This window comes from Metopolophium dirhodum, chromosome 1 (assembly GCF_019925205.1).
Source record: "Metopolophium dirhodum isolate CAU chromosome 1, ASM1992520v1, whole genome shotgun sequence".
Taxonomy (NCBI): domain Eukaryota; kingdom Metazoa; phylum Arthropoda; class Insecta; order Hemiptera; family Aphididae; genus Metopolophium; species Metopolophium dirhodum.
Genome location: NC_083560.1, coordinates 120,228,645 through 120,248,756, shown reverse-complemented (window position 1 = coordinate 120,248,756; position 20,112 = coordinate 120,228,645). Strand labels below are relative to the sequence as shown.

The 20,112-nt window shown below is 28.9% G+C and overlaps 1 pseudogene; it reads left to right on the top strand.

Moving 5' to 3' along the window:
* The first annotated feature begins 2,520 nt into the window (after positions 1-2,520).
* LOC132953589 (kelch-like protein 2) overlaps positions 2,521-20,112 on the top strand; it is a 43,058-nt pseudogene continuing 25,466 nt past the window's right edge.

Below are 20,112 nucleotides of genomic sequence, written 5' to 3'. Positions count from 1 at the left end.
TGTTTCTGTTTTAAATTATTTGTTGAAACTTCTAAGTCCAATTTGACAATTGGTGGGTTTTCTGATTGGTATAATGTATCTGCTGTACTTACCATGCACGAAAAAGCGCCATTTTAAGACTTATGGTACATGGATAGAAATAGAAAAACGGTTAAAACTAAATGAAACAATATAGGTAGATATAGAGCACCAACGAATTACGAACATAGAAACTGATATTGGATAACAATTTTAGACTTTTTGTTATCAGTAACTTTAATTTTATCTAAGAATAATCTAACGTTTCGAGGAAGTTCAGATAAATTTTATACGCAAAGTAATGAAAATGTTTTAAGTTTAGTTAAGCTTTTGGATAAATATGACGACGTAGCTAAAGAATTATTACTTAAAACACTTTCTCGTGGATTTTTTGTACAATTTAAGAAATGCACCTAAAAATCTTGTATTACTACCGTCATATGTCTGCTCTAGTATGCAGTCTACTGTAGTAGACTAACAGTAGTACAGTACCTACATGTAGACCATTATAATCACGTAAAAAAATAAATTAAAAAAATTGATAGTACCTATATAGATTTAACGATAAATTGCTTTAATGTCCCTCAAAAATGCAATGAATAAGTCAGACTCTTCTTTTCTAGCAACCTTCCAACAATAATGATCAAGGTGGGACTGAAGTAGTTGTGGGGTAGTGCCTCTCATCCATTATCGTTTTCAGAATTTTTGTCTTCGCATCCAGCAATGATCTCTCTATGCTTTGTATTTGAGCGCTATAGGCGCAAATAGGGAATTTAAATGGGGGGGGGGCTTTAGAGCCCCTACAAAAGCAGCACCGAAAAAGGCGCCAGTTGGCATTTTGGCCAGGGGCGTCATTTAGCCTTGCGCCGGCACTGCCTAGAGGGCCTCCCCCTCTAGTTTTTTATACACAACTATAAACCTACGTAATTTACGATTAATACGTGATATTTTTTCAAATCATCTTAAAGACATTTAAGTTAGATAAAATGGAACGTTGGTTCAATTTAAAAAGGAACTGTGGAACTATTAATTAAAAATAGCATCTGCTATTGTAACAATATATTATCAGGAGCAGCCCTATTAATTTTTCACTCTTTTTGACAAGCAAATAAAATTATATTAATATTTATAGAAAAAAAAAACTAAAAAAATTAAAATTTTAAATTGTTCGTAAACAGTTCAAAACGGGTCAAAATGTTTTCAAAATTTTATGATTTATTGAAAATAAAAATATAAACATTCAGTCAAATGTTCATATATTATCTGCAGTTATTCGTTTTTGAATTACAACAAAATAAGGAATTCACTACATGAGAAATCGAGTGAATATTATCCTATGTTGTAGTACAAATCAAATAAAATTTTATTGACATTCATAGAAATAAGGTGGGTAAGTGGACGTCACTCTACAGTATTGCTAGACAGTAGGTTACAACTTACAAGTGGGTCACTGTATAATGGATAGTATTAAATTCGAATTCAATGATATAATATCATTGAATACGAAAAACGATTCTGAGCGGTGACGGTTTGTCAGTGTGGATATTTTATATTATATTTATATATTGTAATTATTATTATTAATACGGTAGCTGGTAAGTTGAATTAATATCATAAAATTACAACAATATAATTGAAAACGTTATTCTTGGTTATTTAATATGCAATTAATTTAATTTAATTTCCTCCAGATTTGAACATAAAATAACTAAAAAAAAAAAACATGAATTATATTTTTAATATTTTTTGGTTACAGAATAACATATTTACGTGCAACATTATTGTAAGTTTTTAATCTTTAGTTATAAAAATTGAATATTTCATACATTTTTAACTACAAAATCATTTTTAATTTTTTATTTGTAAATGTTGTCAAAAATTGAACTTAAATGCTTATAAAAAAAAATTGTGCCAATGTATTTTTAATATTTTTCAACTGTTCTTTAAACAATATATCAGGTGCATTGTATTAAATTTTGACGTTTTTTTAACAAATATAGTTTTATTGATATTTAAAGTATAAAAAACTAAAAAAATTGAAATTTGAAATTGTCCGTAAACAGCTCAAAACAGTCAAAACTAGACAAAATATTTTGAAAATGTTATCAAGTACAGCCGTATAGGAATTGATAAAATAAACATATGATTTAAATTTCAAGTGTCTACGGCTATTCGTTTTTGAATGACAACAAAATAAGAAAATCACTACATGAGAAATCGAGTGAATATCCATATTGTTGTAAAAACTTCAAACGCTCATAAAAATTTAATTTGACATTCTTATAGATAGGTTTTTTTTTTTGATAAAGGCAAATAACCTTATAAGGATTCTTGTATTACATTTTAAAATCTTAGATTGAAAAAGAAAAATGTTTATGAATTCTTGACTGAGAATAATTTGCTAATTTTTGTGATAATTCCGTATTTTGCTAAGATTTGAACATTAAATGCTTAAAAAAAAACTGTGACCAAGGATTTATAATATTTTTCAAATATCATTGTAACAATATATTAAGAGACTTGTACTACATTTTTTTTTCCACTAACAGGCTAATTCGGACGTCGGACTGGGCGTCAACCTTGGAGGTAGGTCTCGTGAATCTGAATTCGTACCGAGCGAATTTTCTATGGAGGTAATATTTTTTTTTAGTTCAATTTGTTTGTCATTTTTACATAATATATGCGTGTAAATATGTACGTAGCGTACCCATATATTTTATTCTATTAAAAATGATCTCTGTGTTCTGAAAAACAAAATTTGAACAAATATTATAATTCGATACCTAACATAAATAGTTCGTAATCGTGATATTTTATGATAATTGATAAGAAAAATAAATTATAACCAAACGTCGGCTTCGGTCATAAATCATATTATCATAATATTGTCATATAATATTCGGTCCATAGACATTAGACATTATAACTAACTTATAACTTAAGTCTATCGGTCTATGATTCTGTCGGTCAGTCACTCAGTCATTCCCAAGTGGCCATGTCTCCTACTCTTTTACGCAGTTACGCGACACGCGGGTGATAAGAAATAAACATCTCTTGACATGCAGCTGTCTCTGTAATAGAGTATAGACTATGGACCGCGGCTATAGAGTATAGATACGTATAATACTAACTGAAGTTAACTACAAAACATAATAGGTAAGTACATCCTTAATATGTATTCATCTACCAAAAACGGTGTATTCTAGCTACTAATTTATTACAGTTTATTAAACTAAAACTTACTAATCTCTATTGCTGATGGTCATCATTTAAGTATTTTTAAATGTATATAATATATTGTTATATCCATAAAGGTACCATGTTGTTGTTTTTACGTAAAGAAGAAGTATGTTATCGTTGTCTTGGTGGATATTTACCAGTTATCAAATAATGTAGGTATTAATTATTTATAATTTTCTATGACATAAAATATGTTATGTTATTTATTGTAACAACTCAAGTCGCAGGTACTTTCCTGTAATAAAATATAATAAAAATATAACGTTTATAAGAATATTTCATGTTCTTTCGGTAGTTAACAATTTTATCATAGGCTGTAAAATATAAAAATGTAAACATTTATAATATACTAAATACTATCTCTAAACAATATTATGATTGTGATTTAATAATACAAATACAATTTGATAAAATTAGCAAAATTATTATTTTTTGATGATATTATATCTCAGACTTCTACACTACACTACACTATACTACACTTCTGTGCTATATAGAAATCTGTGTATTATATAAATACTTTAATAATACCTAATCATATTAATTAATAATACTTAATCATTAATAAATATAAATGTACCTATTATACTGTCTCTATTTATTGGCCAATTGTGAATTAACTTAAAAACATTTTTAAAATATTATTTATGTTATTACTATAAAGAATATTATTATAGTTATAACAGTAATTACTAACTATTTTAATTGGTATTTTATCATTTGTGGTATTACGTCTGTGCTAATGTCATTATTATTCTAGAGCAATATTTTTATGCAATCCCATATTTTCATTATCACATTTTTGGAATTTTTGTTAGTATCTTTACGAATACTAATAGTAATAGTAAATGTCGATTTTTTTTCGATTATTACTGCATATTTAATAGTTATTCTGTATTTCTGTTTATTTTGACAAAATTCCAAAAGTATTAGGTATATATTGAAGCAAAAATTAAAAAAATAAAAATAAAATGTTATATTTTGTCAAGCATGAAATATAATAATACATTTTGTAGGCACTAAGTAATTACCTTATTCATTTTAATAATATTAAATCATACATTAAACATGTTTTTGTTTATTAGGTAGATACCAATAATTATAATTAGATTTAAATTATTTTTGAGTAATAAATTTATAAACTGTAACATAACATAACAAAATTTAGTAGCTATTCACAAAAATAATATAAATAATCTATCATTTTTATTATATTTTTAAGGTGTTATGTCCATAAAAGAGATGGATTCCATAAAACATGTTATACCATGGAGAAATGGTCAAAAGCAAGTTCTGAAATTCAATGGATGTAAACCTAAAATATATAAAAATAGCCGTGATACTCACAGTTTTTTTGAAGTACTACAATGTTTACGAAAGTATGACATTTTGAGTATGTCATTTTAGTTGCTATAAAAATAAATAATAATAATAATGTATTTTATGTTTTTAAAGAAGAAGTTTTATGTGATATTAGGTTAAAAACAGATGATAGTAATATAATATGTGGGCATAAAGTTGTCTTAGTATCAGCTTGTCCATATTTCTGTTTAATGTTCACCAGTTTTGCCGAAGGAGCAAAATATGTAGTAAATATAAGAGTTTAGATGTTAGATTCTAACATTCTACAACTCTTGATTGATTTTATTTATACTGGCAAAATAATGGTGACCGAACAAAATGTAATGGTAGGTATATAATATAATTATTAAATTTTTAATAGCCATTGGCTATGTATCAAATAAAAGGATGTAGACATATAGTGATGAAATTGCCACACAATATAGATTATTATGTGGTGTTTTCGGTATACCTACCATAGGTAATACAAATTAAAAAAAAAAAAGAGATGGGCAAGTGGGGATTGGTCTGCTCTACGTATGAGGAGTCGTGTGGGTCATTTTAATGGATGTGTTCAATTTGAATTCAATGATATAATATTGAAGATAGCATATTTTACTATGCTTAAGTTTAATTTATGTTATAATATTTATCCAAATAGATACTTCAGATTGTCATTTATTCCAAAATAAATAAATATATATATATATATATAATAATCATTGTATAAAGAAAACGATTTTGAGCTAAGACAGTCTGTCAGTCTATATAATTATAACTATATTTTGAAATTATTTTAAAAAATAACAAGATTTGTTAGTTTAAAAGATAAAAAAGATTTGTTTTGAAATTTTGATTTATTACCTATATTTTATTTATATATTTTACACCTTAAAAAAATATTCATTAAAATTTTGTTCTCTGTTTAAAATACGGTTAAGTTTGAGTTTAAATTATCTTATGAAAAGACTTTTTATATAATTTTTTTAATTTTTGTTTACACAATAAAATGGGTACATCTGAGAAATCATGTTTTAAATTTTCAATCCTTAAACTACGTTTTTTAAATGCAATTGTGACTGCTTTTTTTTAAGAAATTATCTATTTACAATTTGAAGAATAATATTTATGAATTTCCAACTGAACTATTCATTTTCTTCTTTAAGTCTAAAAATGAAACGCTCTATAACATGAAAATGTCAATCAATTTCTACAAATTTATTTTACACTTTAAAAAAATATTCATTACATCATTAAAATTTTTAAAAGTTGCAAATGTTCCAAGCACGTAGAAATTTTAAAACTTGATACCCTAGTTATTTTAGATTATAATAAAAATGATCTAAATTCATTATTATTGTTTATTTGTTTAGGATTTGTTACCAGCTTCTATGCTCTTACAGTTGGATGATGTAAAAGGCGTATATGTTGAGTTTTTAAAAAAACAAATGAATCTATCAAATTGTCTTGGTTTCAAAGAATTTGCTGACTTTTATAACTGTATGGAGTTGTTGTCAAGTTCTGAAGAATACATAAAAACACATTTTTTGTAAGTTTTCTTTAATTTTACACTATCAGTGAATTGTATACATTATGATCACTCACGCTTTTCAGAAAATTTATTGAAACAGATGAGTTTCTATCTTTGTCTTCTGAAGAAATGATTAATCTAATCTCTTGTAATGACATTTTAATGTTCCGTTTGAAGAAAAAGTATGGTAATTAATAATTTTATTTAATTATATAATATGGGAAGTTAATTTATCTGTTTGTAAGGAAAATAATAGAATCAAATGATTCAAAAATACTAATTACAGATGGGTTTTCGTTTGAGTAGATAATTTACCTAAATATTTTGTACATTTTTGCATTATGTATAAGTTTTTGGCAGTTTATTAACTGTAAATTTATAATATTATATAATAATTATAAATTTTTTAGGTAAAGATTTTGTCAATGAAGCTTCAAATTTCCATATTGTAAAGAAACATCGGCACATTACTACGCCACAAACAATTCGTAATTCACCTAGACTGACTGGACTTAAAGTGTGATTTAATTCAGATTTCAAATTATCTTTTCAATATCATTCTGTTTACTTATTTTTTTGCAGTTTCTTCTTGCCATTTGTGATTCATCAGGAATGGGACATAGTTACACTAGCTGGTATGATCCAGCAATCAAACTATTGCATAAGACAATAAAAATGAATATGAAGTTTGAATTATGTGCTCTAGTCTTAATAAAGGTTCATTTAGTTTTTGCCTTGGGTAATAAGTACATTAATTTAATATCCATTGAAATGCTTGATTTATCTTCACAATCACTTCAATTAAAACCAACAGTTGACATGTTAGTCGATCGAAGTTTTTACGGAGTTGGCGTATTAGATGATCGTATTTATGCTGTAAGTATACCAATAGGTTAGGTTCCCTAACTCATTACCAATTTTGTGTTATTTCAATAAATATTATTATTCAATGCTATGTAGGCGGAGACATTATTGGTGATTCTCAGTTGAATAGTGCAGAGGTTTTTGACGTGAGTGTTCAAGAATGGCGATAATATGTCTACTGGGAGAATGAACCTCGGTGTTGCAGTACTCAATAATCTTTTATAAGTGGTAAAATTTTTTTTTTTTAAATTATTAGTTTTTAATTCTTACATTTAATTTATTTAAACTCTGTAGATAGGTGGTTATAAATACCCATTTGCTTTGAAATCTGTTGAATGTTATGATCCCACCCTTAACATATGGATACCAGTCACACAAAAGTCTACAAATCGCCGAGGCCCTGGTATAGTAATCTTAGGCGATGTAATATACGCTATTGGTGGTGACTGTCAGGAATATGATAATTCAGTGTATCTTAAAAGTGTTGAGGCCTATACACCAATTACTAAAATATGGTCTTCAATTGCTGATATGCAACTGTGCCGTTCCGATCCAAGTAACTATAATAAATCTTTCTAATAAACTTATTGAAATTAAATTGAATTTTCAATATAGGAGTTGTCACATTTAATGGTTTATTGTATGTTATGGGCGGATTTAACGGAACTACTCGTTTGGTTGGACTCTATTGAAATATACGACCCCAAAACCAACACGTGGACCTTGGATACATTCTCACCACATGTGAGAACTGATTAGATTACATGGTTTCATTGTTGGTTGTTGTATATTATATTCATATTAATTTATAAAATATAATACATGAACGAACATGTATTAAGTATTTTATATATTTTATTTGATTCTGTGAATGTTTGAATTAAATGGTTTTAGTTAACTATTATATTGCATCTCAGTAAACTTCTAACTAAATCATCTACATATTTTCTTTAAATATTCTAGTGAAAATAAGGTTTTTCAGAGTAGATATTAGTGTAATACTATACAGTAGTACAAAAAAATGAATGAATTTGAAAAAATTGGTATAGCCCAGTAGATTCTTTAGTATATACACATTTCCATGATGTATCGGAGAATAATAAACAAGCATTGTCTGTATCCGTTATTATCAAGCGACCTATTTGCAGGTCCTAAATTATGTTAATGTATATTATGATATTTTATGGTATGTAATAGTAATTTGTATTGCAGTATAATATTTTGGTATAAAAAGTTTATGTTTCAAACATTTTTTCATGATTATCCATTTCTTTCTACATAATGTTAATTCACTCATATTAGTAATGTATTGTGTACAAAATAGGGTGTATAGGAAGACATGACAAATGGAATAACTTTTGATCTAATCAGTATTTAATAATTTGTTTTTTATTACATCTTTAATATCTTAATAGTTAATACAATACTTAGTACTATTTCATAGCAGTATATAACATAAAATAACATACATAAACAGCATTTGTGACTCTCAAAGATATGGCTAGATAATTACGTATGACTCAACGTTTTAATATTTTTAATATAAATAAAGTATAAACATTAAAATAATAAAAAGTTTTACCTCGAGTAAGATTTTCACTGTCATTTTACTTAGGTTCAAATATTGAACACTCTTATATTCATGATAAGTCATAACTGATTAAGCATAAATTTTATATTGATTAAAACCTTACAAGTAGGTAGGTATATTACGTAAGCCATAAGGTAGGGAGAGTAGGGTAGATTTGAAGTAGGACAAAACAAATTTTATATTTGATAATTACAATCTGTAGTCTAGATGGTTGTGAATACTATTTGACTCATAACAACCATATATATTGAATAACCAATTTAATTTCTAATTATAAAATTAAGTATATTTTTATTCAAATTTACCCCACCCATGGGGTACATTTGAACGTGCAGGGGGTAGATTTAAATATGTGTCTTATATAACTAAAGGGCCACATTTGAATGCTGAACATAAATAAATATTAAATTAAATTAAACTTTTTATTTATTTGAATAATAAAAATAGCTCAATTTAATATAATAACAATTTTTTTACGATAATTATGTTTAAATTTTTTCTTGTCAACTTTTTTTTTCTTGTGAAAATTTAGTTTTTTGGGTTCTCTTATAGATGAATTCACATTTTGTGACATAAATCCAGTAAAATAGTCTATTCCATCCATAAGATAGGTATTTCAAGAAGGAGGAACCTATATTATACCCTATTATCTACCCTATTAATGAAGATTCAAATCTACCCCATGCTAAAATAGTCAATAATAATCGTAATATAAATTGTAATAATTATAAATAATGTATGTACATTATTTATATTACTAGGCAATAATATTTTAAATAGGTATGTTTGATTATAAACTTATGATTTTGAATTTTAGTTTCTAAAAAGTTCTTATGGAAACAACAAATTTTTTTTAAAAAAGCCAGAAAATCACATTATCATTTTTGTTTATCACAAAATTTTTCAAAAATGCCTGATAATCACATATGGTATACAAAACATTGTCACCAACTTAGTTTATTATTTTTATTAATGTAAACAATCTGTAACAAATTATATTAGACAAATTCAAATGTACTCCGCATTCAAATCTGCCCCACTCTCCCCTACATATTTTTTTCAAATACTCGACAAATCACAAAAATAACAATAATCTTTTTTTTATTAAATAATATATTATTTAAAAACAGATTATCTGACTGCTGTCTGCAGCTTTTGCTGTTAGTGCTGTAGACAGGGCCGCATTGAGAACTAAGCCGCTTCGGGCAAATCTTGTTTTTAAGTTTAAAATACTAAAAAACATTTTTTTTATTTGTAAATGTTAGTTTTTTGCAAGGCTTAGCACTCGAATCATTTATTCGGGTTTCGGGTTTCGAGTGCTGGATGTATTTGGGTGTTCACTGAAATAAAAAGTTTAAACAAACATTTGGGTTTTCAAAACCGCTATTATTCGGGTTAATATTGGTTAATACGGGTGTTGAGAAGTCTGGAAAAAAACTTAGCTTTTTTTTTGTAAATGTGAATTTTTTGTCCTTAACTTTTAAGTGAAAACAAAAATTACGTATCGTACCTACTTACTTTTTATTTTATTGTTAATAAGCTAAATTAATAAAAAAATAAGCCACTTGCGGGTGGAAATATGCAAACTCGTAAACTTAAAAATTGTATAACTTTGAAACTAAGTCCGACCGACAAATTTATTCTTAACTTATTGAAATAAATAGGTTTCCGAAAAAAATGTTTAGAAATCGCTAGGGAGCTAAACCACATTTATACTACAAAATAGTAGTTGTAATTGCCTTACATTTTAAGAAATAACTTTTTTGGAGAGGGGGCAAAATATGTTACCTTGATCGCAAAATGTTGAAATACGCCCTGAAAGTAGGTAATAACAATATATTGTTATAACACAAAAACCCTGACGCACTATCATAATCAGATATAGTACCTACATAATATTTTGTCGTAAGATTATATACGTTTGGCGTTTTTTGAAGGACATACCTATAACCATTGATTTTAAAATATATTTATAATCAATGCTATTACAGTATTACCTAGTACAATATCTGAAAATTGGAATAAGGCACACAGATACCTGGGATTTTGGCGCTTTTGTACGATACGATTTATTTTTTTCTCATCTCATTTTGGCGCTTAAGGGTGCCGGTGCCGGTCATTTATTAAGGATTAAAATTTAGAATATTCAATTCATATTTTGTATCAGCCTCGAACGGAACGTGCATGTGTGTGAGTATGTAAATCGACATCAGTGTGAGTGAGCTATAATTATTAATTACACGCGCACATAAAGATATACGCTCGCGTCATTTATGCACAAGCCAGTGATGACTTCTATGACTATTAATTATCGAAGCACTATATTTTGATGAACAAAAATGCTTCTACAGGAAAAACTCTCATGCCCCGTTGATACGTCGGATTTTGGTAATTTTTTTTTTTTATCTGAAAGATGAGAGGTTTTTGCAGGTCGGATCAAAACTCGAATTTGTATTTTACTTTAAATAGTAATAGAAAAATACGTTTGAAAAGAACAAATATTGTGCATTATTCAAATCCAGCTTCTATAATTATAATTTTCAAAATCGGGCATAACATAAACAAAATTAACAAAATCCGACTACTCTACAGGGCGTAATAGTTTTTCCTGTAAGACATGTTTTTGTACCAAAATACGCACCGGTTCCGACCCCCTTAAATCTTCCACTAATTTAAATAATTATTAATCGTCAGTTGTTATTAAAAATATCTAATGAGAATTTTATACTGTATACAATAGAGTGTATAGTGTATACCCAGCTACGTCAGTGAATATATAGTACGAGATTCTGGATCGTGATTTAGAGTCCCACAGTCCCACGTTGTGCACTACATTGCCATCGTATACATAATATAAGAACATAAAGTCCCGCATTTTGGTTTTCTGTCCCGTTGTCCTCGGCGGAATCGTTTTAATACTAAAATGTATCATTCCCAAAAAGTAGGATAAAAAAATCAAAATTTTTTTTTTGTCGATCGATGTTTACGTCCTATATTGTACTGTGGGAAAAACTTTTTTTACATATTATGATGCACAAAGAAAGAATAATAAAAGATAAAAAGTAATATTGCAGCGGACGACATAATGTATTATACCTCTTATAAATTAAAATAATATTATAATCGCAGTGATATCAGCATACAACGACAACACACCGTTTCGACCTAAACGTATTAGCCCCTTCCCCGCTAATTCCTAATGTTTTTAAATTACCATTATATTTGTGCACTATATTTATAGTTTTTTAGTTTTATAATAATGGTATAATGTAATATAATATATTACATTATTAAAGTAAAATATTAAATATAATATAAATATTATGCTGTAAGTCCATTACACACTATAAGGGGTCTTTGAACTCGTGCGTCAGCGTTTTTCATAACTTATAATATTCAAATGTTATTGCACCCAAATGATACCTGATATCACTGTAGTCTGTACAGGTGCTGAAATGTCATATACCCACTATTGTGTGTGTAATTGTTTGTGTGAGAGTACGGTTATTACTATTATAATATATAGAAATAAATAAAACGACTGAGTCGGTTTATTACATGGCATAATATGCATTTGTATTATAATGCGTAGAAAGAAGGAAAGCAACTCCGTAGACAGAGAACAGGGGTATCGGGTGCAATGACATCTGCAGTGGCAGCCTGGTTACACATTACTTGGTCGGCTAAATAAAAAAGGGCCCCTCGTACACGCGTAGTCCCTGCCGAGGGATATTGTGATATCGAGCTGTAATATTGTGTACATTTTGGTTTGAGTTTTTAAACAGCAAATACGATAGTTAAAATCTATTTGCATATTTCCATCCATCATAAAAAACATACAATTTTTAAAAAAAAATCAAAAAGTTTTATCAAGGATATCACGTATTTTGAAAAATTTACTTTTTTATAGTTTTTTTTGGTATAACTTTTAAAGTAAAAAAAAATGCGTGATTTTTTGAATTAGACTTTTGTATTTCAGTGCTTTAAAACACACATTTCGGGAAAAAAATAATCGAAAAAATCGCGTGGGAACTAAACTGCATTATACGGTAAACCTACAAAAAAACCAAAATACAATGAATACGTAAACATGGATAGCGTCAAAAACGTGATGTCTTGACGTCGATCACCGTGGCAAGATCGCGAACGTCAACTACCTATGTGTTGACATTGGCGATCGGCAGTGAACGTTTTAAATATAAATGACAAAACGAAAAACAATTTAAAATAAATAATTCTGATTGTATTCATATAATATAAATCATATGCGTATATACTTTTACAAGTACACGTTTGTTACGAAAAATAATGATTGTCTAATGTTATATTCAATATTGTAATAACTATATATATAAAATATTAAGGGGATTCGATACCGTGATTTTCTGTTTTTGTCTAACACACGCGCGACATAGGATTTTAGACGGATTCTTTTCCAAACATATCAATTGATCTAATGAAGTGAACAGAATTCTGAAAACAGATTTGAATTCGTCGTCAAATATACTTGAAATCGACTTTCCCACAATTTTGATTTTTTGATTTTAGATTCTCCAAAAATTGAAACACAAAAATGTTTAAATACTCTTTTTTAATATGGCGTTTTCTGGAATTTGGGGGATAATATCAAAAATGTGGGAAAGTCGATTTCAAGTAGACTTGACGCCGAATTCAAATCTGTTTTCAGAATTCTATCGCTTTCATAGATCAATTGATATGTTTGGCAAAGGATCCGTCTAAAATCCTATGTCGCGCGTGTGTTAGACAAAAACAGAAAATCACGGTATCGAATCCCCTTAATATTTTATATATATAGTTATTACAATATTGAATATAACATTAGACAATCATTATTTTTCGTAACAAACGTGTACTTGTAAAACTGTATTACAAAAATATTGATGTTCGCTCTTGATTATAATTTAGCAATATATTAATTGTTTTCTTATGTTTAACTCAAAAGTAATCGTTGTTGTTTGTAGTATCTACATGCAATTTTTTCCTGACTATTATTATTATAATATATTAGCCGATTGGGATTTTTTAACCGATTGAAATATTTTATACATACAATTCCTAGTTTACTAAATAACTAAATCTAAAACATTAATATAAGTTAGGTAAGTACCTGGCTAATTACAACCAAAAATTTTTTTTACGAGATATAATTTTCCATTTACAATTTTTTTTTTTTTGATAAAATCAAACATTTGATTTATGTTGTTTTATATTTGAGATCAACTGGATACTATTATTAGTCTTCTGATGGTTGTGTGTACGCATAAATTTGCATACTATGGTCTCTGGATATGATAGGTATAACTAGTGAGTATTAGTACTATTACTACTATTAAATGGCAAGGTACCAAGCAATAGTAATATGATAATGTTATTGATTATAGAACACACTTGAAAACAATTCCAACATCATCAAAAATACTTCAATGTTGACAACCACTTAGCTTAGATTATCCTTCAATAACAATAACAATATAACATAATTGGATTGAGTATAAATTAATTTAAAACAAATAATACTCATATTGTAACAAAAATGTTATTTTGCTATTAAATTAAAATCCTCATTATTTTTTATTTTGCAAATTTTTCTTGTTAAGTAATTTGAAGTTTTGAGAAATTGAAAATGTTATTTGATGTTTTATTTTTTGATTTTCTTTAGTCATAAACTACCGACCAAATGTTTATAAAGAATGATATCATAATAAAATATAGTTAATTAGGTAATAAAATAATTATAATTTACTAACTAATGATAGGTAGGTTGGTACATAATTGTTCAAATATATTTCCAAGAATATCTTCAAAGAAATTGTGTTAAATCTGATAAGCCCATGAAAATATTACTCATACATCACGGACTATGATATATTATATCTTAGTCCGTGTCATTTATTAAATACAATACAATTTTTAATGTAACAGGTACTGCAAAATTTGTTTGACCCATAAAATAATATCAAAACTTTATTAAATAATATAATAGGTACTTTCATGAGTAGAGAATAATTAACATTTAAATCACATGTTGATCTTTGTTACTTTGTAACTTTTTTATAAGTATTATTTATCAAGATATTGAGCAATTACATATTGTTAAACAATGTAAATGGTACTTTAAAAATACATTTACAATTTAGAATTTAGAGTTATAAACACAAGTAAATAGTAGGAATAATTATTTAATTATTAAAATGAAATGGTAGACATAATATTTTGTAATTTAAATTTTTGATCAATTGAATAATTGTTTAATTGTTATCAGACGATAATTTTTTTTTTTTATTGGGTAACCCGTGGCCACATATGCCATAGGGTGTGGGGGAGGGCACTGTAGGTTTTTAAATTGGGTAGGTTGGTACACGTGTGTGTTGTGTTTTGGCAGAATTTCTAATGGAGCACCCGTAGGTTTCTGCCGTGCCCCGGGTGGGGGGATGGCGGCACTTGTTCTCCGGACACCGTGACTTGCCCGAAGAAGAATGCCGCCGGCGGCCAAGGTATCGAACTCGGGTCGGCTGCGTCGCGGCCGACGCCTTAGTCCGCTCGGCCACTCCGTCCCCCCAGACGATAATTAATTGTTAATCAATAAGTTATTTATTAAATCTTATCAGAAAACGATACAAGATTATAATATCAAATAATATAAATTATAATAATATTAACTATTACGTATTTATAAGTTTACGGACAAAACACCTTTTTTTACTAAATCCAAAATAAACAAAATGAATGTATTTTATCTATTGATTATAATTATTATAATGTAACCGTATTTAATACTATAGGCATTACAAAGATGTACGTATTGATCTTTCGTACAATAATAATTTAAAATGTCATCAATACATTTTGAAGAAGTAAAATAATATGCTTACTGCGAGCCACACTGAAAGCGTTCGCGGGCCGTCCGAGCACGCGGGTCGCGGGCCACATATTTGATACACTATGGTATTAAATAATTCGCTATTTTTCTAGAAACTAGAAAAAATATTAAAAATCAGGAGATAAACGAAATAAAAATGTTGAAACGTCAATATTATCAGAAAAACTAACTCTACAAAATGGCTATCTTCGATTTTTTTTTAAACAATTAAATAAAATAATATATTTTTTAACTTTTTTACCAAAACATTAGAAAAATGAAAACATGAACTGTTTGTAGTTCTTGTCCCTGCGAGTCTTACTAAAAAATCAGAATTACGATTTCTCCATTTTTTCAGGAGATATCGCAATGGGTAAATTCTCACGGAACCCCCTGTATATTATATAACACGAGTCGCGAACACATCATTTCGATAACGATTAATAAAATAAAATCAAGAAAAATATTTTTATATTTAGGTATTGTACATTATCTAGTATTAATTTTATAAGATATAAATCGTGCGAGGATAATAACTTATGTCTAAGGCAGGGGCTATACACGGCGTATTCCCTATTTATTTATATAAAACGCGGCGGAATACGCGTTGTGTATAGCCCCGGCCTAATAATATATTACTGTGGTCGTGTGATCGTCCCGTGCGATTTCACTGAGAAATAGGTAGCTTCTATTTTTATCAACCGACAATCGACATAAATTTCAAATCAAGGCACTATACGTTCACTGCCTGTACAATTACCTAGTTATTTAGTTATTAGTTAATTAGGTACTCAATTCAATATAATCATAAGGTTACTAATCTTATTATTAAGAATCTTAAATTACTGAAAATTTTACGGATTATTATATTTTATAAAAATAGTTTTTTTTAACCAACCCCCTCTCCAATTCCTAATAATCCGTCTCGCCAACCTGGCCAGGCTACCGCTGGACATCTGAAGGGTAAAGAACATTTCGGCACAGCCGTATCAGCGCTGGCAATTTTGGCGCGAGAAAATTTCGGCGCGGCGTTTTTTTTTGTTAATACAACTATGCAAAATAACTGTAATAAAAAAATATTACTATAACTATTATTATTATTAAAAACAACCATAATAAAATCGTCAGTACTACAATCCAGTCAATTTAGCTGTTGTCGTGTAACGTAAAAACCAACTATATAGGTAAGATAAAGGTAGCAGTATCAATACTGCAAATAGGAAATAGGAGATTAGTTAATATTGAAATGGTAGTGTGCGGCCTAACAATTTGGATATTTATAAATTGCTTGAAAAGAGTTCAAACAGGCCACGATATTTATACAGTGCAACTAACTGCTGGAGAGAGTCCACCAAAAACTAAAAAAAATATACTGACCTAAATCGTCGATTATATAAAATAGTAAGCGAAAATAATATAAGAAATTGCATTGAGTATTGAAAGGGAATCGCACATAATGTTTCTTTAAAATAAATTTCAATTTTAAATTATTAACATTTTATTTAAAATATTATTGATTCATTATTTTTTTAATTAATTTTACCTACCTATTATTATAGTTTTTTTTAAAAAATTATTATCAAATCACATGTTTAACCATGTAATTATGTATTATTAAACATATTTATAAAACTTCATTATTATTTCGTATTTTTAAAATTGTATTTTAATAACCCTGCAGCGCCAAGATATAAAGGTATAAATAGTGTTTAAAGTGTTAAAAGAATAAAAACAAATGCTACACAATTATAGTGACCGGATATGTGCATAATTTCACCTACGCATATGCACGAGTCACTATACATAATATTACTTTATGCAATAACAAACACTTTTTTAAAAAAAATACTGCCAGTGAATTCAATCTACGCTCAATAGGATGTTCCAATTTAAATTTTAAAAGCAGATTTGAATTTTCCTCTAAATTTACTATGCTTTAACTGTCGTACATTTTTCATATTCTATATCAATGTATTTAAATTTTAATTATGATTATGATCTATTTTTACTCTTTTTGTCAATAAATTTTTTAAGTAAAAAAAATAGTAATCAGAAAAATAAAATTGTCAGTGCATAGATAATTTAGTGAAGAATTCAAATCTGCTTTCAAAACTAATATCAGAAGACGCGTCGTGAAACGTAGACGTGAAAAAATCATCGGCCTGCACGAACGCGCGTTGTTGGATTATCGAAAAAACAACAAAATGTCGTCAAAATGCTGTTTGGATTATGTTGACAGTCTGGCGTATACGGTTCACCGACTCGTTCATTGGTGTGTCTCTGAGACGGATCGTTATAAGGATAATACGAGCTATGTAGGCAATCAGAAACCTACGGTATGTTCGTTGCGTCAAGCTTTCCACCGCCGGCGCGATCGTTGCCAGATCGTGGACACGGACAAACACGTCATAACTACGCAAAGCTGTTCGAGGTGCGCGGAGCGCATGGCTCTACCGCCAAAACACGAAAAACCAAACTCCAACGACGGACCGCGACGCAGACGCCACGATCACAGGTTCCAGTTTTGCCCAAAATGTGGAATCACTTGGAATCGAGACGCCAACGCCGCGCGCAACATCGCCCGAGGACTCGTGGATTACAGAACAAAATACAATAATAACGATATAAAAAAATAATTATGCAATCGTCAGACGAGGACCCGTTACGGGTCGTTTGTCCGACGGACGCGTTTATTTGTTGTATTTTATTTGATATATTTGTATATTTTAATTTGCATCTATAAACGACGTCTTAACCCGGCTATACACGGTATAATTATAGTATTCCCTAGGTGGGAAACTATTGCCCGTTAAAGGGTTAAAGTAATTAGTTTTATTATTTTATACTTATTACTTACACTTTTCACTTTCCATCATGTTGCAGTGATATTTTCCCTTTTTTAACACTTTTTCCGTTCTCATATATAGGTACAGTCCACTATCAGTGCACGGCCGTCTACATCGCCGGGTCAGTAACCGTACGCCAGCAACATCCCGTCAGCGGGCAATACTTACCTGACGACACCCGCACTGCTCCGTCAATCTATCACGGCTGCTCAAACCAGGTTGCTCTCTACACAATAAGTAAAGCTACGGTTTCCTTGCAGCGTCAAACAGTGGAACAGCATGGCCGGGCCGACGCCGCGTCAGACGCCGACCTACATCCAGACCGGTAGTGAAGCTGGACGCTTTATACGATTTGTCGAATTAATTTTTGCTGAAAATATTGCGTTTGAAACTTGAAAGTCCCTATGAATAATATTTTATTATAATATTATTTAACATAAAAATAACTAAAATCGTAATTTTTGTTTAAATATTAAATTTTGACGAAATATGAATAACTTAAAGTGTCTACAAAAAAAAAGTTCATATATTTATTAGATTATTTTTTACAGGCCCGTCATCTATATAAGTTTACAATTAATGCACACACGTGCAGGCGTTACGAGTGCTGCTTGTATAATATACGTGCACCTATACTGTATAGGCTATAACCGTAGTGCAGCATTTGTTATTAACTATACACCCGCAATAATTGTCTCGGACTTACAAACATGTTATGAGCTTTCTAAAATGTATGCCTGAATCATTGGTGCTATTTTATTTCATATAGTTGATGAAATGGTGTTATAACCTAAAGGTTAATTTGTAAATAGTAAAATATGTAAATCTATATAAATAAAAATGAATGTCGCTTATTTTTTCCACACTCGAAATCTTGAAAACTACCCGTCCGATTCACTTGAAATTAAATTAAATTACATTTTCAACAGGCATAATTTTTAAATTAATACGAATGTCCTGTTTTTACTGACAAAAACAAACATGTTATTGACCTGTACTGGATCATTTGAATTAAAACAATTATCACGATACAGGAATATCTGGACAAATTATTTATTCATTAATTAATTATACAGATATAACTAGCTGACCCGGCAAACGTTTTTTTATGCCATATAAATTATTTCTAATGAATATTTTGATAGTCAAATAAAAATAACTAAATTATTGTAATTGTGCGTTGATGTGTTATACTGGTATATATGATGACTGAAAAAGGAATGGAGCACTGTGAACAATAACAAAACACCAAATATGATCAATTCCCTTTTTCAATTAGCCTAAAACGTATTCTCAGACCTACCAAATATGCACAGAAAATTTTCTACTCTACTCCGCCCTGCCATAAAATCACGGGAATCATATAAGAGACAGAAAGGAGAAAGTATGAAGTGAGAAAAGAGAGAAAGAACATAAAGGGGGTAATCATTGACGTATGAAACTAATACTATATTTCCCCCACGTTCTCTTTTCTCTTTTACTCTATATCGTACCCCTGACCCCTCTCTCTAATCGCTGTCCATTAGTTTATAGGTCTATGATTATAACATATAAGATAAAATTTTATACTTAAATGATCTGTGGACTATAGGTTGGGAACCACTGTTTAAGTGCTTGTAGACATACGTAGATAATATACAATGTTCATAATTCTATAATTTTCACAATTTAAGATTCTGTGGATCATCCCCTCTTCAACATGCCTGCACATATAACTGACCATGGTCGAAAACAGTGTAAAGCAGAAGTCCTGTGGTTTTTAATGATTGTCCTTGAGATTTATTTATTGTAAACGTGAACA